Raw genomic sequence first — 8,665 nt, forward strand, 5'->3', positions numbered from 1 at the left:
GTATGTATATTAGTAAAAATTATAAAACAGTCAAACAAAAAATATAAATTAGACTGTCCAAGAGTAAAAAAGGTACAAAAACAGTATATACTTTATTTTATAGAGTTTGGTCCCTTGATTCCAAATATGGCCTTATTTTTTCTCTCATAGCCTCGTGGCCTTTAGAAAAAGGCCATACATTTTTTGTTATTTTTGACCATTTTTAAGGTTTAAAGTAGTTTTATGCCCTCGGTGTTGAAGATGTTAAATATATTTTTAAGCCGAATGTTAAAAATTCTAAAATTATTTTTAAAAGGTCTGCATCATACTTTTTACTCTAGTTATCTTTGTTTAAAGTGCAAAATAGATTATTTTTATTCAGAGACTCATAGCTTTCAAATAAATAAATTCAAAAAGTTTAAAAGTATTGCATTTGATAGCTGAAAGTATGATCTTTAATTTAAAAAAAAGCTATATATCGTAGTCAATTTAAGATAAGGCCACGACAACATTTCAAAAGTAAAACTCATTTTTGAAATGATCTAAAAATAAAAGTCCATAAGTATTCGTATGCTCCAACTCCAAGAGATAGAAGCAAAGAGAGAGAAAAAGAAAATGGATTTGCTACGAAATTTGAAACTCCCTTGAAATTCTGGCTTTTTTTAAAAACTTTTTACTCACTACAGGTATGCAACGGGTCCTTTTGGGTCCATGAAGCTTGAAATAATTTATTTATACAGTTTGAAACATGAGGCTTAATGCTATAACAAAACTTATAATATATATTTTATTTTTCTCTCTCTTTGTTTCTATCTCATTTCTTCTTCCCTCTCTTTGATTCTATTTCTTGTAGTTTGGGTTTACAAATACTTGTTGACTTTTATTATCAGATCAATTCAGAAGGAGCTTTCGTCAAAAATCTGCAAAATTTAAAAAAGTATGTTTTTTATCATTCAAAATTAGGATTGAATGCAATTTGTTGTACTCTAGTCCTGATTATCATTTTAGTTTACTAAAACTAAATGGTCCTCGGTTGCATGGGACCGAGGCATTAAATAAACCATCAAATTTCTTATTAATTAAAGACAATATAAATTCAATTGATTTTCATTGTCTTTAATTAATTTGTAGGTAGGTGTTTCCAGGTATTTGTTATATCTTCAAAGAATTATAAGAATTTTATTCGAGGGAAAATTCCACCTATCTTTGATGATGGAGGTAATCCAGTAGAAGTACTCGGTTTTAAAATTCTAAGAGAAAAAATAGAAAATATTAGATTAGTTCTTTTAATGATTCGTACTTTTAAAGATTCAGTTCTTTTGATAATTCAGTACTTTACAGTTGTTCGTGTGCACGAATAAGCGTGCACTCATAGTATAAAGCTAAGGAACCCCCGTGCGATACTTGGATATGTATTGTACTGCGAACACTACCAACAGACGGATGTAACGGACCGGAGTAAAGCCAAAAACAAGACCTTTAGTTTGGAGGTACAATCATACACCAAATATATATATATTCTGTAAGGGATTAATACTAAGAGGATGTACATAGACATAACTATTAATATGTATAAACATGTAAATTCTACTTAATAAAAGGTACATTACTATCTATTTAAAACAAATCCCTACGTAATGAGATAAAAGTAAATAAAAGACAATACATTACAGGATTTAGTCATATTGCACAATAATTTAACAAACTAGTCTTAATGGAAAGAAATATTTGGTTGAGTTTGAGTAATATATTCTATGAAACATACATTATGAACGGACGAATCAATCATGGAACTGAGTCGGTTCAGTACGTCCGCTAAAAGATTCCTGCAAAAGAACAAATCGTTTGCGAACGACATATTACTATTGCGTAGTTCCATTTTGTAAAACCGGAAAAGTTACTGGAAAAGATATTTAAGAAGCTTATTTTTATAGATTACATCTTTTTTAGATTAATTATAAATATGAAGTACTCATTCAGGAGATTGTAACATATAAGTACTCATAGATAATATTAGTTATTTACAATTACCACCCATTGGACCCAAGAGCTAGTCAAAATGCCTCTAGAATATTGAGTCAAAATATGCTAAATAGATGTCCCTAAATTTTATTAATGGGTGCTGCAATCTTCACGTTGAGATTTTCTCAAAGAATTAATATCAATAAATATTAAATATACACACAAATCAAAGTCACAATCTCGTGAACTAAGTACTTTATATTTAAGATTAATCTGAAAATGAAGAGTAAAACAAGATAAATTCTATGAAAATTAGTTTCTTTAACATATTTTCCAGCAACTTCTCTGGTTTCACAAAATGAAACCACGTAAGTAGTCTAAATAAATGAAAAGACTGATATCATAATATGAAAGATTGTATATAGATACTTATAGTCAGACCCACAGCAAGACCTCAGTCATAGAAGGAGGGGCTGTTCACCTACACAACCTGCGGGCCCGTGTATATTATGGCATGTTGAAGTGTTACTTAGTTAGAAATGCAGCGGTTTGGATTTAAAACTGACTTTAGTGAGAGGTTGTGTGTATTATTGTTCTTCGGTTAAGAGTATCAAAATGATGATCAGAAAATTATGAATGGATTAGCAATAGATAGCTTCTGATCCATTTCATTTGTTGTTTATCTCATAATCCAATGGCTTTCTGTATACCTGGCACAATTATTTACCAGATATAACTAATAACTACCCAAAGGTATAAATTAAGCTTATATTTATTGTCTCTAGACTTAAACAAATCAATAGTACTAATTAAGGCTATAGAATACACACTCCATTAAAAAGATGTGTGTTGGAGTAGGAGTTGATGAGATTCAAAATACTGGAGTGGGAGTCGGACATTTTATTTACCGACTCCGCAGCCCTGGTCTAAACTGCACCTCACTTAATAAAATTTCGAAATTCAATTTAAATAATAAATCGACCATTTTTGTTTGCCAAATTTAATTATTATTATATTGTATACCAAGGTGAACAGAAATACAAGGTTATACCATAACACGCGTACAAATGACGTTTCACTTCCACCAAGTTTTTAAAATTGACCTCATAGTAGATGAGTGGTTGCATGTTTTGTCAAAATCTGTTTTTCTTACCCAGCAGTCGGTACGATACATTTAATTGTAAATTTTAGCAATAGCGACGTTTGGAATATAATTGAATCAATTAGGAAAGGATGTTCACTACTCAGGAATTAAATAATAATGACAACTGCTAGGGAAAATGAAATTCATTCTTTATACTACCACTTACAAAATTAACGGGCCAGCTAAAAAACACACCGGATTTACATATATGATTATAATAAAAGTAAATGTGGTTCACAAAAAAGGATATATTTGTTTTGTTTTTACTTATTTACTAATGGTGTACACGTTTTCTGCTCCTGGATGTAAGCAGGTAATCTTTTGATCAATCCCGTAATAAAGATAATCACTACAACGAAGGTATGCATTTCTCCCCCCTACTATACAATTACTAAAATTGCTAAATCAAAGTAGTTATTTCTCATTTTTGGAGATACAGGAAAATAGGGAGTCAGCCTCTTTCTGCGAGAGATAAATTTGTCTTTCCTTTTTAGTAATTTTAGTATTCCTTACTTTGAAGCACGTAGCGAAACGTGATAGTTAGCCCTTGGAACACTTTTTCCCAAGATGTCACTTTTCATATGACGTCCCTCTGTCATTTTTCTTACTACTGACGTAGATTGGGATTTAATCATGCGAGCGATTGAAGAATCACGCCTACAGGGTGTCCTCGATAAATTGGAACTATCTTAAACTTCAACCTGTTTGATAAAAATGGAATTTGAAGTGTATTTGTTAATATGAAAAAGTTAGACATGATATTAAGCAATAAATTTATTCAACATGTCCTCCCTCAGCAGCCACAATCTTCTCCATCCTGCCCCTAAAGGATTTGCATGCCCTGATGACTTCCGTGGATACTACAGCATTCAACTCCCTCGTAATGGAGCCGGGAACTTTGTGGTGAAGACTGCAGGGACCTCTTCTCTCTCCTTGGCAGGCCACCTGTCATTCTGGACGTTGTAGCTTTTGTCTACAGTCCAGCTCTTCTCGTCGGAGAAGAAGACGATTCTTACTCCATGGCTCTTTAGGTCATTGAGGAGACGCTTACACTTTGGTGAGCCTGGTGGCCTTCATGGATGCCGTGAGGATGTGTTGTTTGGCCATTCAGTATGAACTGTACCCAAGGTCCTCATTCACAGCATTGGAGACCAGCTGCTTGCTCACTCCACGGTTCTTGGCCAACCTGGACAAGGAAGTCGCCGGCGAAGCCTTGATGGACTTCTGGAGGCCTTCATGGAAGCGGGGAGTGCGGATTCGGGCAATTCTCATGTTGTGGGCCTTGCGGCAGACCTTCCCCTCAACCTCCCAGGCATGGAAGACCCGGTGCACCGTGGTCTTGGGGTAGTTAAGAAGCTTGTAGATAGCAGAGGGCTTGTGTCTCGCGCGAGCCAATTCGAGGATGGCGTCTCTCCTTGCTTGTTCCATGATGACTATTGTTTGTTGTCAAAACAATTGTGGTGGAAGTTATAGTGTATTCTTCACACAACCTTTTATATTAGTATGATTTAACACCGAATATCCACATTATGGATCTGGATGAAGTTTAAAGTAGTTCCAATTTATCGTGGACACCCTGTAGTTCACACTCTAAAATTGCTTTGAGGAAAGAAAAAATTATTTTATTCTTTGATTTTTTCTTTTTTGAATTTATCACCAAAGATAAGAGGCCGGAGTTTTCAAATATGAATTTATGATTTATTGATTTTTATTATAATAATAAGTGTATAATTTAGGTTAATTATTGTCATAGGTGGGAACTTGGACTCCATAGTTTAAAATAAAAAATAAATTTTTACATTAATAATTAAATGTGAAAAAATAACTCAGAATAAACATCATAACCTTTGAATAAACATCTTTTAAAAATTAGAATATATTTGATATTATAATAACTCCCTAATTATATCACCAAATAATAACTAAACAGTACCTGTAGAGAAGAAAAAAGTATAGACCTCGGACAAATTTTTTGGAGAAGGCTTATGATTTGTGTAAAATAAATATTTTAAAATTCATAAAATGATATAAAAAGCTTTGTACATCAAAGAAGGCTGATTGTGCTAATATAATTTTCCAATGTATTTATGGAGATTGCCGTGGGACAGCTACTTGCTGTTTATGTCCATAAATTAATAGTAGGAAGTCTGTTATGATGTCTCCAGCTTAAAATGAATATCTTACCTTACCTTTAAACAGGGACCAGATTTTTTTATTGTCTCAGCAAAATATTTCTAAAAAGTTTACTCAGTTCGTTTACAACTGGTTTTTGATTTTTCTAAAAATATTTTAAAAACATTTTTACACATGTCGAAATGCTATAAAATAGCAGAGGACAATGAATAATTCTACATAAGTAAAGAAACCTACTTTAAGTATACATAGATACTAGTGTTGAAGTTAGGTCCAGCAACGAATGTTTTATTTCAGTTCGGTCTTAAGTGATTTTTCTAGACCTATTTGTACCTACTTTTCGGTATAGACCTCAGACAAATTTTTTGGGCCTCACTTTGTAGACCGATTTTAATTCGGTCTCATATACTATGAGATACATTTTTTTCAAAAACACCTGTCTTCAATTTTTTTATGAAAGAAATCTCAAAACTGCATGATAAGCTCTAGAACAAATACTGTATACATATTAGAAATGGCAGGATCAAAATTAATCCAAACTATTTCTGTTTAAACTTCGTATAACGTCAGTGTACATGGAAAAAACAACAACATATGATGTCATGTTATAAACAATTTATTTGTAAAATCAGTCAACATGGATTTTTTTTGGGACCGAACTAGAACGAATTTTTTCTTTGGACCGATCTAGACCGAACTTTTCATTTGGACTGATTTAGACCAAATTTTTATATGAAACAACTCCAGACCGAATTTTTTTGTATGACCAAACTAATTCGATCCAACACAAAATATAACGGTCTCAGGCGGATCTAGGATTCCCAGACCGAAACCCAACACTAAGAGAAACCTCTTATCCATATATATTTTTTTTTTTTCAGTAAGAGAAACCTCTTATCCATATATATTTTGTTTTTTTCAGTGTGTCTCGATTTGAAGGAAAATGGTGTGAATATAAAAAATCGCGATATCATGTTGTAGAAGTCATGAGGGATCTTAGTATAAATACTTCATCTACATATTGGAATCTGTTTATTTACCAACATTATTTTTTATAGATTTTTCGAGAGAATTGATCCATGCATATCTTTACGGAAGACCTGCCAGCCTACATATACAATACATTCCATCTCATAGTCAGCATGTCCTCGATGGTCAAGGTAAACATAAATATATTGATACACGTTTTTGAAAATGAAATAATTTCATTATATACATCCTTTAAGATCCTACAGGTAGACATCATCAATTATATTTCCACAGGACGCAGAATCAAAGTGATGGAATATATTTTTTTGGAACTCATTATTGGTTTATATCCTCATACGACAACCATGGATTAAATATGGCTTTTTACAAACGTTACCATGATGCTCACCCATACATCAAGCTTCGAATTACTAAGGGTCATACGGGTTACTTAAGACTTTTGATAACTTCTCAAAAATCAGGGATCTTCGGATTATCTGATTTTTCTCAATGTTAGGTTTTAAAGGAGGCATTTTATTTTATGATCCATAGATGCAAAACATATATTTCATATAAAGTATTCCAATTACTTTATTTAAGACATGTAATCATGTTCCAGTTTCATACTCATCATATTTAGTAATGCTTTTTTTAAATGTAATTGCATATTTGATAGTAGAAACTGAAAATAAAAGTCAAAAATGATTAATAAAATTGATATACCTAATGATACATTTTTTTATTTGTGTTTATTTCCTACCCCTCACAGATACCTGCAGCTGATCTAATAAAATGCGATGATAGTTAAGCTGCTTTCCTTCCAAATATTATTCAAATTGTCAGGATTGTCACGTTAACTTAGAGTTTCTTTTATTTTTACATATCAGCGCATGACATGATTTATGAATTACTGAGTGTCTCCAACTCAAATTCAAAAGGGGAAAAGAGAAATTGAGCACCGAGAAAAGGTAAAATGAAGAAAGGCTTTCATAGTTGTACTTTGTGTTGTTGCCCGATTCTCCAGAAAAAACGTACCTATTGACTAAAAATCTAGCAATTTATGTCTTCCTTAAATTGTGGAGAATTACTTGAGACATCCGATTGTGATGAAGTTGCTTTTTTAATATCTTTTTTTTTAGTTTTGAGATGGCCAAACCAACCATTTTTATACTTCTGGGTGGTCCATTGGAATTTGAACATTTACCTATTAAATAATTAATGAAACATAAATGATTGAGTTCCTCCAAAACTACTGAGATAAACAGTTCTGGTCTGGATTTCCCAATCTCTGTAATAGAAATGAGTAATTATATAAATAAATAAATCAAATCACCTGGAATATCTTGCTTGCCCTTTGAATTCTATGGAAAATTTGGTAACAGACTCTTACCCATATTGGAGGCTTGCTTCAACGAAATTTGGGGCCTCAAATATGTTCCCAAGTTCATGAGTGAGGGAGTATTAGCTCTTTTCTAAAAAAAAAAGAAGAGGAATACAAGTTAAATATGAAATATATCTCAACTGAAAATATATGGTTTCTCTCTAAAGTTTATCAACATGATTTCAACGATCCTAAAGTTTTCCTCAATTGGAAATTGGAGAGCAAGGATTATTTTGAGGTCACTTGAGGCTGCAAACAAGGGGATACCCTATCGCTATATATTTTTCTAATCGCTATCAACGGGTTAGAAGAACACTTAAAGCAAACATCATAGGTCTGTTCAGCTCAAATTGTCCTCTCTACGCTAATGGTTTGACCTTATTCAGTTCTGGGGACGTAGACTATTTGGCTACGTCGGTAGGAGGATTGATAACTACCCTAGAAAGCTTCTCATCTCTTTCAGGCCTACTTGTCAATTTCAATAAACGAAGGTCATATACTCAGTAGACTTTTCCCTTCGCTAAAATTATCTCATTCCACGATGCTTCTAGGAATATTGATAACTAAAGACGGCGGGGTGACTCAATAAAGCTAAACTGTAAAAGAATGGTTGAATATGTCACAAACTTAGTGAATTGTTATGATCAACCCCAAACAAATACTTTTGATTGAATTAAAATTTGGAATATGGTCATACTTCAAAAAGTAGTCCATCTTCTTAGACATACCCCATTTACCAAAACCGTATATACGAAAGGGTTAAAAAACATGGAAGTCCTTTGGAAATCTCTAAATTTATCGTGGTTATACAGGCTTGGAAGTAGTGTGAACTTCTGGGCTGCGCGTTTGAAGAACAATTTCCAAATTTACACTCTCTCTACTTTCAATGAGATAATTTTCATGGGCTGACGGGAGTTTTTTAGGACAACGCTTAGGTTAGGTGGCTATTGGAATTCGATGACATTGTCTTGGAGCTCAGTAATAGGGAGAGTTCTTTCTTTTTTGGCCCAAAATGAACCAATCAACTTCAATCGCAGGTTTGGCACAAGAGATGAGTTCTTCTTAAGTGATGGTTTGACCTCAATGGGCCATTTGAG

General features: G+C 33.0%; 1 long non-coding RNA gene across 1 annotated transcript; it reads left to right on the plus strand.

Annotated features, from left to right (window-relative positions):
* The first annotated feature begins 6,134 nt into the window (after positions 1 to 6,134).
* LOC121124471 (uncharacterized) lies at positions 6,135 to 6,914 on the plus strand. Its single transcript, XR_011781833.1, has 3 exons — positions 6,135 to 6,217; positions 6,277 to 6,378; positions 6,445 to 6,914. It is a non-coding gene; the product is annotated as an uncharacterized lncRNA (long non-coding RNA).
* Positions 6,915 to 8,665: the final 1,751 nt, after the last annotated feature.

The sequence above is a fragment of the Lepeophtheirus salmonis genome, chromosome 9 (assembly GCF_016086655.4).
Source record: "Lepeophtheirus salmonis chromosome 9, UVic_Lsal_1.4, whole genome shotgun sequence".
NCBI lineage: Eukaryota > Metazoa > Arthropoda > Copepoda > Siphonostomatoida > Caligidae > Lepeophtheirus > Lepeophtheirus salmonis.